Source organism: Neopsephotus bourkii, unplaced genomic scaffold (genome assembly GCF_033783945.1).
Source record: "Neopsephotus bourkii isolate Nb327-2 ecotype Australia unplaced genomic scaffold, CSIRO-AGI_Nbou_v1 NB_168, whole genome shotgun sequence".
Taxonomy (NCBI): domain Eukaryota; kingdom Metazoa; phylum Chordata; class Aves; order Psittaciformes; family Psittacidae; genus Neopsephotus; species Neopsephotus bourkii.
Window position 1 is genome coordinate 13,924,526 of NW_026900684.1, and position 19,466 is coordinate 13,943,991.

General features: G+C 36.1%; 1 protein-coding gene across 2 annotated transcripts in view; it reads left to right on the forward strand.

Moving 5' to 3' along the window:
- The window catches only part of FSTL5 (follistatin like 5), a 281,852-nt gene that overhangs the window by 188,801 nt on the left and 73,585 nt on the right, over window positions 1-19,466 (forward strand). The gene's annotated exons all lie outside the window — the stretch shown is intronic.

Consider the following 19,466-nt stretch of genomic DNA (forward strand, 5'->3'; position numbering starts at 1 on the left):
TTCTCCTGGGTCTCTTTTGTTCAAAACTTATTTTACATGCTTCACTGTTTGCACTGATTTGATCCCATATATTTATTTCCAGACCTTCCCTTGGTTTGTTTAGGTTTTTTTTCCTTCCATGTTTTTTTGGTCATTCCATACCTTTCTGAACCTTGTTCATCATACATTCTCTGTTTTGTTCTTGCAGTTTCACATTTGCTTAAAGGTTGTTATGCAGCCATAATTTAGTATCCCTTCAGACAGTATAATAAAAATAAAACCTTGGGGAAAACAAAAATAATAGGACAAAAAATAGTGGGGTCTTATATTTCGCTATGGAAAATGAATTTAGTACTTAAACATTAACATCAAAGAAAAAAAATGCAGAGGAAAACATAGTGTGCTCACAATTTACAGACCAAAGAATGTGTTGTTACTCAGGCAATTTTAAACATTCAAAATCCCTAAGTCCTTGTATAATTTAAGTTGTCCCCAGAGGCTGTGTATTCTAGGCTTTACTATGGCTATATTATAAACTATAACCATGTTTGCCTTACTGTGGGAATTATTAATTTACTCAATTATAAAGGAACCACATTGATGCATCTCAAGACTAATAATGTTGTGTAAATAGTAGTACACTTTATAAAATAATGTGACAAGCTGGCCTGGGAAGATAGATATTTTTTTTCAGCAAAATGCATCAGAGGTCATCATAACTGGGAGTCAGCACATATGTAGGGAACCAATTAGACTAAGCAGTAGTGACAGTGTGATTTTGTAAATCATATCAAGTGCTTCTCACTTAGAAATAAAGCTTTTGCACTATGCAGTTCTCAATATGAGTTAAACTATTCACTTCAGAAGGACAAAATCAGATCAGTGTAATATCCTATTTTTTTTTCTCTAAATGGAAAAATGCAACAAGAAGCAGCGGAAGAGTCCAAGTCTAAACTCAAATTATGGTTGTTGAATTACTGTTTTTAAATAGTCTACTTCTCTACTGAAATTATAGAGGATATATGCCTACGGGTGACTAAAAGCCAGTGTTAAATAATGAGTAGTGTTATATACTCAAAGACACTTAAAAAAAATATTAAGAAATACTGTTTGTATTTCAAAGGTTGATAATGAAAATTGTGTGTAACTAGTGTGTTTAAAAAATGATAAAATAACTTAGAGGATGCTGTCAAGTGTGTGGTCAGATGAATAATGTTACTGATAATATCCAGTTGGTAATTTTAGAAGTACTTAGTTATTCCTCAACTCTTCTTATGGTACTTATGATTATTATTTGTGTAAGTAGCATCTTGCTACTGATCTTTCTCTTATGGAAACTGATTGGAGTCAGGGATAATCAGCATCCATCTGAATGAAACTGTGAAAAATCATATGCCTCTGCAAATTTTACTTAAATTGTAGCATAATTGTGCTCTGACTCACTATAGAATTGCTATCGTGGGACATTTTGCTGATATTTTAGTACTTTTTTTATTTTAGTAGGCTTTTATTTCATAGAATCATAGAATGGTTTGCGTTGGAAGGGACCTTAAAGATCTAACATCCTTGCCACACAAGGACACCTGCTACTAAATCAGGTTCCTCAAAGCCCCATCCAGCTTGGCCTTGAACACTTCCAGGGACAGGGCAGCCACAGCTTCTCTGGGCAGCCTGTTCTAATGTCTCACCACCCTCATTTCCTGCTGTTATCCTGCGTCTTAACTTTCTTATCTGCCTTTCCACTTACCTCTTTGAATATGGTTTATCTAACCTATTATTTATTACAGAAAATAATTCACACTTATGAAAAATTAAAAAATATCAGATTTTTTCCCAAATGCAGTATGTATTACTTTCTCGTGTTAGTAGATTCATTATGTAACAGGTTTTATATCTCATTCCCCTCAATTCTTTTTCTGACCTTTTCCCCTGGTTTTGACTTCAGCTTCTCCCCTATACTTGTCAACAATCACATTTTTCTTACAAAATGTCTGCTCTTTGTTCTTACATTTATACAAGACCTACTTAGATGACTTGTCCATATAAAAATTTTAACACCTGCTAACATACTTAAATTGCTAACTTTTTAAAAGAGTGTAGTTCAAATTTTACTTTTTGAGAAAAGCTCACAATATCCTTCTTTAGGCTACCTTCATGGGAAGCATGAAATATTTCCATTTAGGGGTTTTTGAAGCTGTTCATTGATTAGCATTCTGCCAGAACTTCTCAGCTGTTCATCTTGTTAAGACCAATTGATCAGATCAGATTTATCAGATTACAGCTTTCACTTTTTTCGTATCAGTCTACATTCTCTTATTGATATACTTCTCCCCTCCCCACCTCAAACCCAGCAATCCCACATCTGGGATTAAAAGCTAATGTCCTCTGAAGGAATACACTGCATTCCATATTCCATTCTGGAGACTTCCACTCTGCATCTGGTGACAGATATGTTTTCAGATTGTCCACAATACCAAGCATATTTCTTAGAAAGGACTCTTGACATCTGCCCTCTTCTTTTCCTTCCAACTTCTTATCCTTTCCTCCCCCTTTTTTTTATTCTGAAGAAAATACTCAGGAGAACCTTTCACATTGTCTTTTCACATGTGATTGTATGGACCTACATACAAACTTTATGCATGGTTAAATTGTTCTTAGTACTACAGTTATGACTTTAAGGCTGTGGTCATAAATACAAATGGCGTGTCTGTCAAGAATTTACCTTTTTTGTTTGTATTTATGACAGAATCCCAGGTGAGCCATAAATGTCAGAGAAATACGCCTCTTTCTTTTTTTCTGCTCCTCAAATACAACAACTCTTAAAAGTCAAAAGGCTCAACAAAGCAAACAAACAAAAAAAAAAACAACAAAAAACCTTGCTATGAATGAAACCTTTAAAATAATCCCAGGCAAGCCATGTTAAACTACCTGGAAAAGCATTAGGCATTTTGACATCTACAGACAGCAATCCTCAATGAAATAGAAGGGACGATGTGGATCTCTGAGTTGAGTGGTTCCTCCAAACAAATTTCTTAACAGAATGCGTTGAACACATCTTTAGAAGAGTTGCTAAAATGGTAGTTCTGTGTTGCTAGCTGTTATTATTCTCCTGTGTGAGCTGAAATGCATAAATACCAATTTTTTTTTTTTTAAGTAGAAAGTTCTAAAAGTAAACTTAGAATATAAAGACAGTAAATAAAAACTAGCTTGATTATTTTTTGTATGTTACAGTATCCATCCCTGGCAGTGTTTAAGACCACGCTGAGCAGAGCCTTGAATAACCTGATCCAGTGTGAGGCATCCCTGACGATGGCAGAGGGTTGGAAAAAGATGATCTTAAGGTCCTTTCCAACCCTAACTATTCTATGACTCTATGATAGTTATATCAACCCCTTCATGTTCTAAGTTTTCTGTAAAAAATACCAATTAACATACCCTCTAGAAACATGGAAATATTTTAAGGAAGATACAGAGGTAGTGATTTCATTTATATTAGTGTTTTCCTTTCAGCAAGCTATCTTTTAGATACTTTTTTGATTTTTCTACCCTATTATTCATTCAAACATTGTTTATTATTGGCCTACTGCTATTGTAGCCTATGCTCCTTTTCTCAGAGACACAAGAATTTCTATCACACCTACCTTTCTTTTCACTCTTGTCCATATTTCCTTTATTTTAAAATTACTGGAAAGCTATTTGACCTATTATGTTATAAGTTGACTTCAGAATTTTGTAGGCATCTTTTTTTCACTACCAGTCTTGCTTACTCAACCCTTTTTGTTCAATTCAGTTTACTCTCTTTTCTCTGTTCTCTTCTATATATGTATATATAGTGATGCAGGTTATGTCTGCACTCTGTATTGCTGATACTAGAAAATCCAAATTGTGCTATTAGCTCCTGATTAATGCATGCAAAAATTGCAATTTGATTTTTATGTACATTTATAGAGTTACTCTTCTATTTTTTTTCGACAGTATACTTTCCCTCAGCTAACTTTAAACCAGCATCATTTCTTCATGCTTTTATTATTAGCTACACACTTATTTTTCCAAGTTGTCCACGTCATTTTGCAGTACTTTTGCAATTGTACTAGACTTAACGCTTTCCACAGCTTTGGTGAGAATTGTTTGAAAAAGTTTTACAGGATGCAAAAAGAATACTAAGCTTTCCAGGTTATTATTTTAGAAAAGAAGTCTCAAAAGAGCAACTGGACTAAGCTACAGCTAGCAGGAAAGGTCAGTCCTTCTTAAAAGCATGAGAAAGATGCTTTGTTAATAATGGCCTCCTGTGGCTCACAGCCCTGACTTTCAAATCATCACTATAGTGCATTAAATAGGAGGGCTACATCATCAGTAACAAAAGTGCTTTGATATCGAAGAGTCTGTCTCACTGAAGAGAGGCACAATTGCTTAAACACCAAGAAAAGAATCTCTTTCTGCCTCTCCCTGTCATCTTACTAGGAAGAATTAAGATAGGTAGGACATATTGAGAATTTGGCTCACCTGGCATTTATATTTTAAAATTATATTATTTTAAAATTTGTAATATTTTAAAAGTAATAATTGTTAAAAAAAAATCCTCCAGAAGTGTACCAAGGTATTGATTCAGTACTGACTCAAAAAGGAAATTGCCACCCACCTGTAAAATCACTGGTACCACTACTTGCTAAAGTTATCTGAATCAGGTTACTTATTCAGATCAAGCTTGATTAATTTTTGAGCTCTGACAAGGTAACAACAGATGATGGTATGTCTGCCATGATTTTCAAATGATGACATTTAAGATTTCTCTGTATCAAGCTGTGGAGTGATTTGTCTACCCGTACTCCCAGTACCATGTATCAATTAATATCTAAATTTTCTTGATTGATTACAGACTGATTTTTATTTCATCACCTCATGTTCTTTGTCATATATAACTGTTACCACCTTCCTGTGTATTCTTCCTTTCCTTGTCATCTTTATACCATTTTTATCTAGCTGTCTTGATAATCTAGAGCTGCTTTTCAAAAGCTTGCATTCAGAAGTTTTATTTAGATATAAGTAACATTTGTATCCATGGCCAAAATTTTTTTCATTTTTCTGTTAAAGAGGAGAAATAAAATAAATTAAAAGTTTCCCTAAGTTTAGTATGATTTCTGGCAATGCCTTTATCTGTCAGTACTTTTAATAGTTCCTGTAGTTTTGTTTGATTTTCATGCAGGTTTCTGTTTCTAGTTCACATCTATATAGCTAAAATACTGAATTTTAGCTAGTATAGTTTACAGCATTAAAATAATTTTTATTTGTGTACATTTACCGTGATTAATAATGTGATAAATTCACATGTCATGATCATGAAAACCCTGGAGCATTGGAAACATGGGGAACAGTTGCTCAATAAAACAAGGGTGCTTTCTTCATCCATCATCTGGTCACACTTAACTCTGAAGGAAGTCTTGAGGATGGTCTTCTCTAAAGTCTCCTTCTGGCTATTCTCAGCTGTGCTCCTTTTGCCTTTTGTTATGCTTCCTGCTTTGTCTTCTCCTGATTCATTTTGGCAATGCTTTGCAGATAATAAGATTGATAGAACCATCCGGTTTTCGAGGTTTTAGAGCATCTGTGCAGCAATGGCGTACTGCTTGTATGATGGTTACTTGCTTGAATTAGACTTGTATCTGGAGATGAAACCTTTCATTTTGTATTTTCTACATTCCAAAGCATTCTGCCAATCCCTAATGGAGAATCAACCTTACAGCCTTTCCTGCTCTTCACAGGATTGCTTTTTTTCTTTAAAGCTCACTCTGGACTTTGATAAAGTCTGATAGAGAATGGTAGGAGATGTATTCTTCAAAGTTGGTTGGAGTTACAGAAAAGAAGATTTTTATCATTTAAGCTTTGGAGAACAGATGCATCAATTATGTCCCTCTAATTCAGCTTTCATGTATGCCTGGCTATTATAACACTTAAAGCTCCAACCAGAAGGAGGAAAGTTGAAACAGTGTTCCTAAATAATAGCTAATTTGGGTTGGTATAAAACTTAAAACTAATTTATACACTAAAGAAAATTCATGCGAATTTCAAGTGATCATTGAATCTGCATTCTTTATTATACTTTTGCAGGTAAAATAAGATAAAATAAGGAATAAAGGTGAAGAAAGATAGTATAGTGTATATGGTTTCATGATTCATAAAGGACTTGTATTTCTAAGGAACTTCTGGTCCTGTTGCAGAAAGCAGTAGTTAAAAAACTACAAATTAAAAAGAGACAAATATAAACAACAATGGTGTACTAAGAGGTAAAATTATTTTGGTAGATCTTATAGAAACCTGAAGTCTCTTAACAAAGAGTTATTGTTGCAGCAAAAGAGGATTGCTTACTATGATTGGTGAAGCAATGAATGGCTCAGAAGTGAGAACCTGTTACTCTCAATTCAAAGAGCACATGAATATGGTTATGACTCAGTGTAATACTCCAATTTCCGTATAAACCTTTTATATAAGCATTTTGTTTAACTGGAGTTTATGGTCTTATTTTAAACTGTGTAATTGAAAACACTTTGATTAATTTTCTTTAAAAAAACCCAAAACTGTTACAATGGGAGCACGTGTACCTCAATTAGGCACTTTGCTTCAAAATAATACACAGGTAACCTTGCAAGTAGCTGGGTATGGTAGACTTCATATGTATAACACATGTGAGTGTTTGGTAAGAACAATAAAAACAATATCAACAAGATTTCTTTACTTTGTTAATAACAGCCAGAAAATAATAATGGCCATTATTCACAATCCCTTTAGGAAATGGGGAATTTCCAACTTCATTTCTGTGACTCAAAGACAGACTAGATCTGGCAGATATATATATATACCAGAAAGAAAAACCACAAATATCTTACTGGACATAATGTGTAGAAAAGATGAGATTTTATTAGTTTCACTTTCAGCTATTGTGGTTGTGTATGAACAACCATGAAAATATATGATACCTGTAGGCTTATTAACTTTCTTCATAATATCTTGGCTTCATATTAGTAAAATAATGGCATCATACTTGATACAGCTCTGGAAAATATGGTTGTAAGTACCACCACATGCTGAAACTTTTTTTTTACAGGCATTTTCTGAACACTGTAATTTATCTTGTCGTGTACTAGCATCTTCTTGCATAGCTTGCAGTTTACGTGATCAGGAACCATGGTCAAAACATACGAAGGCTATAACTAAAAATTGTTATCAAAATTAATGTACATAGAGAAGGAAAAGAAAAAATGTTCCTATGTAATGAGTTGTAGTGGTTTCAGTAAGCCTTGAGGTAGCTGCCAGTGAAGTGTCTTTTCTTTCTTTGACATCAAGGAATGGATCTTGCCTAGTAAAGTTTTCTTGTGATAAAAGATTAGACTGATTAACATGTAGGTTGTATTAATACTTTGAGCAAAGACAATTTTTATGTGATGCTTGCAGACAACTAAGATTGGTATTAAATGTAAATTGTCTCAGCTTTCAAGTTTTTTTTATTAGTGTAATTCATACTAGGTGTTTAGTTTGCTTAGATCAGATTGACTGGGATTTGTGCTTCCCTAAAAGGCTCTAAGAAAAATATTTCTCTGAGTATTGTATGTTAGCCTGGGCTAGACCCTTGTTAAGTGAAGCTTCTGTGCTAGATTTAAGGCTGTCAATGCTTTTATAAACCAGGAGCAAAAGATGGCAGTGGAAGGGTATCACTGACTTTGTTGTATGCATTCAGGTCTATGCCTTAAAAAAACCTTTTGTATATGAATTCCATTCAAAGTCTTTCTAAGCATGTATGTTTCCTTTTCTTATACTATATACTTGATAGCAAACTGACATAATGACATTGCATTAATAATCCAGGCCGTGTGTTTGGCTAGCCCTATTTTCCCTCTAATGTTATCTGGAGATTATGCATTGATGCTGCATATAAAATGAGATCATCTTGAAGGAAACTGTCCAAGTTATAATTTGCTTTTTTAAAAAAAAAAACAACTTGTATCCTAGGAATAACAAGAAGTGGATTATTCAGATTTTCAAAATCAGGTTTGAAGTTACTAAGTTTATCTTTTCTTCTTTTTTTCCCTATATCCTCTCTTTAGCTACCACATAGTAGGAGATCCCCTACCGATCTTTTGTTGTTGTTGTTGTTTTAGATGGTTTTGTCTGCAAAATATTTGAAAGCCGTGTATGTTTGACAGGCTATTTTATTGGTGGTTGGTTTATTCACATGTACACAGAGTAGTTTGTAATAAAACCAAATTTATCCTGCAAAGCTTTTGCAGACTGCGTAAAGCTTGAAGACACTCTTCCTGCATGTGTCTCACTCCTCAATATTTCAGAAATATATAGGATGGACTGGATGAAAATTGGATATTTTAGTAATAAAAATGTTTAAAGGGTTATTTTTTAATTGTTTGTAGATTCTCTTAAGCTTGTAAAGAAATATCTGCAGAAATTTGTTTCGGTGAAATAAGATTTCTGTTACTTTAAGATGAGAGCAGTTCAAGAACCAAATATATGAATTATTGTCAACATAAGAGATGGGGGTTGTTCTCATGAAACAAACCTGAAACCCAGTATTTTATGCAATATAAAGATCAAAAACTTTAATAAACTTTATAATTTTAAAACAAAAGTGCTTGTAAACTAAGTGATTACAAAGTCAACATTATCCCAGTGTACTTATGAAGAGTTGATGATTTTAGAATCAGGACAATTTAGGAAGCATTCAGTGACTTCTTTTTACTTTCCTACAAATAAAATATGTTTAAAGAAAGTAGAAATGGGAAGTGCTTTTGCCAAGCTTATTCCACAAATGTGACCCTAAATCAAGTCACCTTAAAGAGTGAATTGTGTCAGTACTTCTGCTTCTTTGGGGTCTCCTAGCATTTACATATCACTTTCGAATTTGATCTGTTACAAGTAAAATGCACAGGACAAAGCTAGTTTCTTTTTGCAGATCTAGCTTGGAGTGTAATAATAAATACATCTACACTTGTCCTGGGTTCAGCTGTAACAAGCCCAAGCTGGTGGCCTTTGTCATCCACTTCATGGAGATCAACAAGGAGATCAGCAAGATGAAGCCATCTGTCAACGCCCATGATGGGCTTGACGGGGCCATGTAACTCCTGGGAGCCCATGGAATGCCCTGGCCCACGGAACACCCAGGCTCCTTGTGGAGTGCCATAGCAACCGCAGAGAGGGCGAACCCAATGGCTATTGCTGGAAGGAGTCAATTCATTGCCACACAGACCCCCTCAGCCTGGCTGGGCAGGGGGCAACTCCCAGAGTAGGAGATGTTCCTGCTGTTATTGGGGGGCTGAGTGGGGCCTTTGGGCCCCATGAGGCACCCCTGGGGGGTGTAGAACAGCCAGGAGTCCAGCATGAAGCTCTCTAACCTGGTACATGCTGTGCTGGGCAGACTTCGCTCAGGCAGCCAGAAGCACAAGGCTCCTGCCAGAACCAAGCAGCAGCACTCAGTCAACGTGGAGCTGCTGAGGAGGACCAGGCAGCACGTGGAGGCAGCCATCAAGGAGAAGAAGATCTTCTCGGTGCAGGGCCCCGATGCCATCATCCACAAGCTGCTACAGGCACGGGGCTGGGTGGAGAAGTAGTTCTTCAACATGGTGAGGGTGGGAACCTGCTTGGGGCAGCAGCAGAACACCCAGAAGCTGCTGAGGAAAATGAGGAGGATGGTGGTGATGATGAGCAGTGGGAGGCAGCTCTGCATTCAGAGCTAGGGTCAGCATTGGGTTGGGTCAGCCCTCAGTGGAGATCTAAGAGCCTCCTGAGAAGGAGGAGGCCCAGTGGTATGATGAGGACCCCAATGGCACCCGCAACATGATGGCCTACGTGGTGCAAGACTAGACACCGACTTTCATCTGGACTAGCCAATGCGATGCTGTGAACTATTGGCAGCTGCAGCAGGACCAGGTGGTGAACCAATTTGCCGGCACTGGGGCCTTCACCACCAAGGAGGGGCTGTGCCTCAACCTCCAAAATTTGCCCTGGTTCCACCAAGCCAATCCCACCACCTTCTTCCCACAGCGTTACTGGCTGTGAGCTAAGGATGAGTGCCAAGCCTTCATTGAGGATTTCCACTTAAACCACGATGACACTTAAAGCTGGTTTATAAAAAGAAAAAAGGATATTTTTGGGGAATTGTAGTAGACTGGGGTGAGTAATTATAAATTCATGTCACTGATGTTAAATTGAAAAATATGAGAAATTAATGTCAGATAGCTTTATCTGATTAAATCTGATTATATAACAATTTATTTTGTTAAAAAGGAGTAGAAATTAAATGGTATATGAGTCATTCTGAAGATCTCAGTGTGTAACATGAGCCAATAAAAAAGACAGCTGTATTAGAGCATGCAGAAATTTCCATTTAAAATAAGCTGTATCTACTCAGTTGGAGTTTTTGAGCGTCTAAATAAATTAGCAGTCATTATTGCAGATTCATAGCAAGATAACATAAAGTTACAGAGGTTTTTTTGGGAAGTTAAGGATTAGTGATGTTTTACATCTAGCCTCAAGCGCTCTAGTCCTTTGGCAAAGCTGTCACTTATGTCTACTTCGTATCTCACATATACAAGATCCAAATTCTCTTTACACCACTGCATATAAAATGAATTTATTATTCTCACTGGTGATCTAGGAGTGTGTCTCTGTGTTGTTCCTCTTCAGTTTCTTAGGAACCTTGTGACATTATTGCATTTTGAAATAGGAAAACCAATTTTTAACCGACTGAGTTTGAAAAACACAAAGCTGCTGCGTGTTTTCCATAGAATAATGCTGTTTCCATTTATTACCTGTTACTGTTTCCTCATGAAGTGAAATTGCAGTCCTTACTGCATCAAAGAAAATCAAAGAAAAATCAGACATCTCTACTTATTTAGGTAGATACAGTGTTTTCTATTCATTTATAGTCAGAGAATGTTTTTCTCAGATTTACGAGGTACAGACAAATCCTCTTTAATTCAAATAATGATGGTCTTGTGCGTTCCAAAGTCTTCTTTTAGGAAGAGATAATAGTGATCTCTGTATTGATCATTTGTAAGACAAGCTTAGGAAGATGTGTGCAGATCCTCAAAATCTGAGAGTCAGTTAAATGTTCTGAATTGCTTATTGAATGATCACCATTTTTCCCACTGGCAGCAAAGTGATGTAGTGAGGCTACCTTTCTTCTCTCCATTCTCCTCAGTGTCAAGAAACAGAAAGATCAATGAAATACTGTGTCAAATTATAAATAGGAAGTTTGTCAGCAGGAACAGGTGGGCGGTAACTCAAAGCAATGAGCGAAGACAGATCCACTGAACTGGTCTGTGAAAGGATTTTGCCACCTTTAGCTTTCTCAGCTGACTGCTTTCTAAGAATAATTTCCTTTGACTAAAGTTAGCCAGCATTAATAATGACAAACTGTTGTCTGGTGTTACGTTTTTCAGAATAGCATTTCTTTTAAGAGCATGTCACTTCCTATTGTATATACTATACTACTACTTGCTGCATTACACTGTGCTCTTTCTTTCTTGAAGCTTTGTTCTGATTTGCGATTTTCTGTCAGGCTGGTTATTCAACCAGTGAGTTTACACTAGATTCATGATTTGTCCTTATTGCAGCTTTAAAATAGATTGAAAGAAGACATGCAAAATTTGTGCTTAGGAAATTTAGGTTTTGTTTTCCCTGTTGAATTAGAAGGAAAACTTTAAAAATCTTGGATTTGTGCCAAGTGCAGTTATTCTTAGATTTCTTCCTGGAATTTCATTTCTTTCTGACATGCAGTAGCAAACTGCAGAGTTGCACTGCTCTGCCAACGTGAAGAGAAAAACTGATTACTTGGAAAGTAGTCACTGTAACATTGAAATTAGCATGAAAAGCCCGAGATGAATTTAGCTAGCAAACCAACCATACATCAATAATTACTTTAAAAAATGTTTCCAGTTAACCCTTAAAAGGTTATCTATTCTCCATGTCCCTGTAGTAAATCAAGTTACAGATATGGAGAAATAAATATATAAAATATGAACAAAAATGTGACATTACTGTTACTGGTACTTCCATGAGTTGACTGAAATAAATGCAGAAAGGGTGGAGGGATATACGGGGGGGGGAAGGATTATTTGTACTGGCTGTATTTTATAAGCAAACAGCTGCTGTTTCGAAAATATCTAGATGGCTGAAATTATTGCTGCAGCTTTCTCTTAGCAGACCAATGCAAAAATTTAATTCTTGGGTGCAAATTATTTTCCTGATCAGTTCACAGATAGATATTTTATTTTTCCTTTTCCTGTAAGAAAATCATGATTTCTTTTTAAAAACAAGGAAGGAAAGGCCCCCCACCCAAATTGTGTTATCATTGTAACTGAGCTAGTATGTGTTACAGTGTTTACATTACTAACCATCAGCAAAAAATGATACCAACCAATGTAATTTTCTTCTTTGTTGTAGGTTTGTCAAAGACTGCAAATATAAATACAGGTTTCATATGTAATCTAAAAGCTATTCCTTAAAAATATTTGGTGCGTGCAAATTCCATTTATTACGGACGCAATAAGATTTTTTTTTCTGATTTAGGATAATGTAACTTACAATTCACATCTCCAGTTCTCATGTTCTTATTCCTGTATTCTATTCTTTGTTGTCCTTGATACCTTTTCTTTTTTTTCTATTTATTTTTTTCTTATCTTCCCCAAAGTGTGAAGTTTTGAAGTTAAGATTAATATTTTGAAGTTTTTTAGAAGTTAAAATTGTTAAAGCTGTAAGAAGATTATACCAATTGTTTCTTCTGACTTGTATGAAACAGGGTACATAAAATTAGTACTTTGAAAGTGCGTAAGTGTAAACTTGGGTGTATAAAAATCACCTTTTTACTATGTACAAAGTAATGGTGCTTTCTGGTGTTCCAGGAAATGCACAGAGAATTCATCAGCTGCCAGAAACTGAGCTTACAGAGAGGAATTTTCAAAACCAGGATTCTTAACCAGTTCATAGATCTCTTAAATACACTATATTCAGTTTTATAAAATGTTTGGATCTGTGTGAAGAGCTGAGGCTGAAATGCTGGTCAGAAATTTATCATTTAAAACAAACAAACAAACAAAACCCAAACAAACAAACAACCATCAAAAACCCTAGTAATCACCCTCCCAAAGACAAAAAAAGCACTCAGAATATGGAAAACCCAAGTACCAAGCCCTAGTTTAAATTATGTACATTAATGATTTAACTGTGTGTTATTTGAGACTCTAAGCACTAGGTAAGAAATTATTTTGTGAGGGAGTTAGACTTCCTTTTCTAGACTAATCATGTTTTTTTATTTTAAATTTTTTTTTTCAGTTTTGGCTGTAATAGCTTTGGGTCACTTAAATCTAGATGTCATCCCCAATTCAATTTTCTGAACTCCTTATATTCTCTCATAGGAATTCTTGGTTATATGTTAGAAATCAGATTTGGGCAGGGGGAAGAGCATGGCTGCACTGAGTGAAAAGGCAAAATGAAGACATAATATTTTTAATTTTCGTTTTGAGGGAGATGTTTTTTAGGGTGAGCACTGGGATCTCTAGATGAAAGAATAGTCAAGATTTGGAGTACATAAGGCTTTGAGACAAAGCAAAAAAGAAAAGTTATTTAAGAGCAATATATTGGTAATAAATTAGTATGGTGTGAAAAAAAACCAAACCAAACCACAAACCAAACCAGGCAAATCCTAGGCTATATGATGATGAACAAATTCAAGCAGTTTGTTTCATTATACGTTTTCCTGTGGGGAGAAAGCTGGCAACAGAGCTGTTAATGAAGAAGTGCAGGCAAATGTTCATAGACTCTCTCGTGAAAGGCATTAGCGTATGAAAGCAAGTTATAAAAGTGAAGGAAGTAATTATTGGTTTAAAAACAAAAATCACCTTTAGGTTTCTGTTGTATTAACACTAAGATAACTAAGCAAAGATTCACTGACGAATGTTTTTTTTCCATAGTCCTTTACTCATTATTCATGACACGTACCATGATTCTTAAATGTCAAGTCCTTCAACAGAATACAGTTGCAGTGGAATCATTGTTAAAATAATTGTTCAATTCTGTCTTTTTTTTATGTTTGACAGAAATAGTTTCTCAGTTTAATTGTAGAAGTACCACACCATTTGAACAGTAGGATATTTAGCAAAAAAAAAAAAAATTGAGCTTGTATCAATTTTTTTAGGATAACTAAGTCTTTTTTTTTCAAAAGCTGAAAACCCCCGTTTCTATGAGCATTGCTGTTGGTGTTTGAAGGTTCGAGTTCAATGATGCTTGTGTGTCTACAGATGCAGGTTTTGTCAGTGACTTAGCTTACGAGTGATTCTATAAACCAATAAATATATGTCAACATTCAGTGTTGAAGAACTCTTTTTATACTTCATCATCTCTTTCCAAAGCTTCTTAACATTAAGTTCTGTTTGTATTGAATTGTTTGCTTTAATTAACAAAGCAAACACTGAAGTCAGTTAGGGACATTTGTTTTGTAGTTGTAAAAAAACCCCAAACCAAACAATAAAAAGCAACAGCAAGAACAACAAAAAAGCCATCCATAAAATTCAAACTCTCTAACTGACAAAATGATGACATCATGTTCAAATCCTATTGAAATATTTCTTGATGCAATCATAATCACTCTGTATAAGAAAAAAGGTGTCAAGTCAGACTGCTCAAGCTACCGTGGTATAACTCTGCTCTCCATTGCTGGTAAAATTCTTGCAAGAATACTATTGAACAGACTAGTACCTGCTATCACAGAAGAACTTCTACCTGAAAGTCAGTGTGGTTTCAGGGCTAATAGAAGTACCACAGACATGGTATTTGTTCTCAGACAACTGCAAGAAAAGTGTAGAGAACAGAATAAGGGGTTATACGTAACTTTCGTTGACCTCACCAAATCTTTTGGCACTGTGAGCAGAAAAGGCCTGTGGCTGATCTTGGAACGATTAGGTTGTCCCCCCAAGTTCCTCAAAATGATTATTCTGTTACATGAGGATCAGCAAGGCCAAGTCAGGTATGGCGATGCACTCTCTGAGCCTTTCCCAATAACCAATGGTGTGAAACAAGGTTGCTTTCTCGCACCGACCTTATTCACAATCTTCTTCAGCATGATGCTCCAAAGGGATACTGCAGACCTCGACGAACAAGACGGTATTTATATTCGATATCGTACCGATGGTAGCCTATTCAATCTAAGGTGACTGAAGGCCCACACTAAGACCCTAAACCATCTTGTCCATGATGGACAGCTCTTTGCTGATGGTGCCGCCCTTGTTGCCCACACATAAGCAGCTCTGCAGCGTTTAACATCTTGCTTTGCAGAGGCAGCTGAGGCTTTTGGGCTGGAAGTCAGCTTGAAGAAGACAGTAGTCCTCTACCAACCTGCACCGCAAGAAGATTATCGCCATCCCCATATTACCATCGGCGAGTCAGAGCTTAAGACAGTTCAGCAGTTCAGCTATCTGGGAAGCATCATTTCCTTGGATGCCACGATCGACAAAGAGATAGACAACAGAATAGCAAAGGCATATAGAGCCTTCGGAAAACTCCATAAAGGAGTCTGGTGCAATAAACACCTGAAGAAAAGTACAAAGATCAGTGTCTATAGAGCATTGTATTGTCTACTCTTTTATATGGGTCTGAATCATGGGTCATCTACCGTCATCACCTGCGACTCCTGGAGCGCTATCAGCGCTGCCTCCGTACAATTCTAAACATCCATTGGAGTGACTATGTGTCTAATGTTAATGTCCTCGAACAGGCAGGGGTCACCAGCATCGAGGCCATATTGCTGAAAATGCAGCTGCGCTGGGCAGGGCACATCTCTAGGATGAAAGATCACTGCCTCCCCAGGATCGTGTTTTACGGTGAACTTGCCACCGGTAGCCACAAGAGAGGTGGCCCAAAGAAGAGATATAAGGACTCCCTGAAACAATAACTTAGCCTTGGCCATATTGACTACCATCAGTGGTCCACCTTGGCCTCCAGTCAGGAGACTTGGAGGCACATCATACATAATGCCGCTGACTCCTTTGAGAGCTCAGGAAGAACTAGTCTCGAGGAGAAAAGACAATGCGCCCCATGTGTTCCACCCAAGGAGACCTTCCGCTGTGCTTTTTGTAGCCAGAATTGCCTATCCCACATTGGCCTTCTTAGTCATCAGCGCACTTGTAGTAAGCGTGGGTAAAGCCCTTCCCAAATCTTCGTCCGCGAAGTCAAGCCATGATGACAGATATCTCAGTAAAATAGCCACATGGTTGTTTTATCCATCCTATGCATGTATGATTTCTATGAAAAAGAAGGAAGAAGTGGTAACACAGATATCCATTTACTTGGAGGATAGATAGGGTAGTAAAGATATCATCACACTATAATGAATTAGCCAAAGGCCTGGAACAGGTAAGTATGCTTCAAAGCAATATCTAATAACTTAGTATAAGGAATGTTAAGTTAAACAAGTCACCAGACTGTATTGCAGCAGCTAAATGTTAGTACACTCCATTCTGTCTCCTATTTTGTTCACAAATACCTTTGGCAGAGACTAGGCAAAAAATTGTAGGCATCAATATTAGACATTTGCTAAATAAAAGTGCCTCTAGTGTGGTTCTTTTGAACATTCTTCATTTTTCTACTTATAATTTGAACAGCAACACTTTGAAAACGTGTTTATATAATAAAGGGATGAAAGCTGATCGCACTTCAAGCACTTTGGAAGGACATAAAAGTAAAAAATATCAAATTAGAAAATTTGTTGGAGATCTTCAGGTGCTTTTTTTGACAGGAAATCCAGTTGTATTCATTCTCATAATCAAAGTTTAAAAGTATACATTAAAGCTTTTTTATTATTACTTATTTTTATGTTTACAATTTTTTGTAATGGTAGCATATAATGGCATATTGAAGACTTGGTAGAAATATTGTCTGTGTAACTGAAGTGCTAATACAGAAAGCTATGTTTATCTTAAGGCAGGCTGTTGACATTCTTACCAGATGGGTTAATTTTTAAGTGGGTTATTTTCTTCTCTTAAAAAGCAACTATAAGAGTCATCTGAAGCACAGTTGTGCTGTGTGAAATTTAGTTGCCCGAACATATTTGGGAGAAGAAACACAGTGGAACACATGTTTGGGGGGCTTTTTTAACAATATTTTGAGTATATTTAAAGAAAGAAAAGTGAGAAAGGCAAGTTCATCTAGATTCCAATTTTCATATATGTATGTTTCAATCTACAAGAAGACTAAAGATGTTATAGTGAAAGGCAGCTTGAGTGAAATATGAGCATAAAATCACTGAGATTATGTTCTCTGGGAAAGAAGAAAAACCAGAAAGTGGGGACTGGAAAAAATAAATCCAAATAACTTGGGAAAGTGGTAGGTGGGGTCATGGAAGAATATAAGAATTGACATCACGGACCAGAGGTTAATCTAGTCCAATATTTTGTCACTGATAATGTTCAAAGGATAGAATGTAGGAAAAAGGCAGCACTTTATCTAAGTTCATTTACTGTGCAGTTTACAGACACCCTGAGTGAGATATTACAGCCAAGTTTTCTGTTTTAAAAAGCTGTAACACTGTTCTGTGAATTTGAGGAATTTGAACTGATTGTGGATATAAGGTCAGGATGGTAGAGTGAAGGAGCGTAGGAGGAGGCATCAAGGTAAAAAGTAGGAGCATAAACCTGGATTTCTGAAGAGCTGACTGCAGGAGAGCAGACTTCAGTCTCTTCAAGGATGTACTTGGAAGAACCCCATAGGACACCATGCTGAAGAGAAGAGGGGTCTAAGACAGCTGGTTGGATTTTTAAGGATCACCTCCCTCCTTTATGCTTAAGAATAGTTTGTCACAATGAACAGGGCATAGAAGGCAGCCAGAGGTCTGTCTTAATGAACAAGATGTTCCTGACAGAACTCAAATGAAAAGGAAGCATGGTAGAAGCAAAGACAGGTGACCCCAGAAGAATATTGCAACACTATTGGAATTAAGAAAGATAAAGCCCCCATGGAACTGAATCTGGTGAAGGACACGAAGAGCTTCTACAGGGCTTCAGGGCTATACCAGTAGCAAAAGGAAGAATAGGGAAAATACGAGCCTGCTGCTGAGTGGGGCACAGGACCTGGTGACAAAAGAAGTGGAAGAGATTGATGTACTAAAAGCTTCCTTTACCGTGGTCTTTGCTGGTAACACTTGCCTTCAGGAATCCCAGATCCCTGAAACTGGTTTACAACAGTGCTTCTGTAATGAATCACTGAATCTAATGAGGCACGTACCTATTGCAGCTTGGTGATTATTCCTATTCTAGTGAACCAGACACCTGTTTGATACTTGGGGCTCTATGTGTGAGCATGTATGCATGAATATTTGTGTTGCATATAATTATAATGTGTAGATGTGTACATTTTATAGCGCCGTATCCTGTGGTTAATTGCAAGGAGAGGATATTGTAAGATTGTATTATTTAAAGATTTTCAAGGCTATTTCGGAGCTTATTTATGTTAAGGAGTATAAAATGGCTATAAGCTGGCCATGAATAATTTTAGGATAAAATTAAAAAGAAAAACTGTATTATAAACATAGGAATATTGAGAAGCTTTGAAACAGCTTTTTAGTACACAAGAAAGATTGCTAAGTTTATGGTAGAATATATTAACATTAGGCATATTATTACAGAGTACAGGTTTCCTTCAGGAACACGGGCTGACCTATATACCATATGAGATTCTGCATAATTTTTCTATTTTGAAACAGATTCTGGTTTGTATGTTTTTTATCATAGGTTATACACTTTAATTCCAAATTAAATATTCTACAGCAGAAGCTATCTACTAGGCTAAAAGACATTTATCATCATTTTACTTTTTTATTCTATATACTCTGCTCAAATAATTTAATTGTTGTTTTATGTAAATACAATGCATATATAATAATAAAAAGATTGCTATATGAGACTGAAACAAACTGTCAAGAAATGTCCTTGAAAAAGTAAATCATGAAATATAATGTAGAAAAAACAGTTTTAGACTTGTACAAGCACTATGAAATCTGAGACATACTGGAAGAAAATAGACTAGGACTGTTATTTTAGCGTGGTCCTCGCAGATGTGAAAAATGACAAGGAAGAATAAAACTGACTATTAAATGTTCCATTCATTTTTAGAATTGATATAGTTTACAACTGGTTGTAAATTTTAAATGATACTTTATTAATTAAAATAAAACTGAGAATTGTATGGGAAGTCCAAATGAGGGTCAGATTTTCTACTGTAACCCAGTGTAGCCTCTATGCCAATTAAATATGCATAGAAGGATGGAGTTAAAATTATTACTTCAATTGGAGAAAAAAGAGGATCTTTTTTTTCTATGTATCTGCTCATTTCAAAGGATGACAGACTTCCACAGGATGTCATTTTCCTTGTTAAACTGAGCAAAGATTTAGTTTTTCTATCTGATCATATCCAATCCTAAATAGCATTTCTTCTGCAAA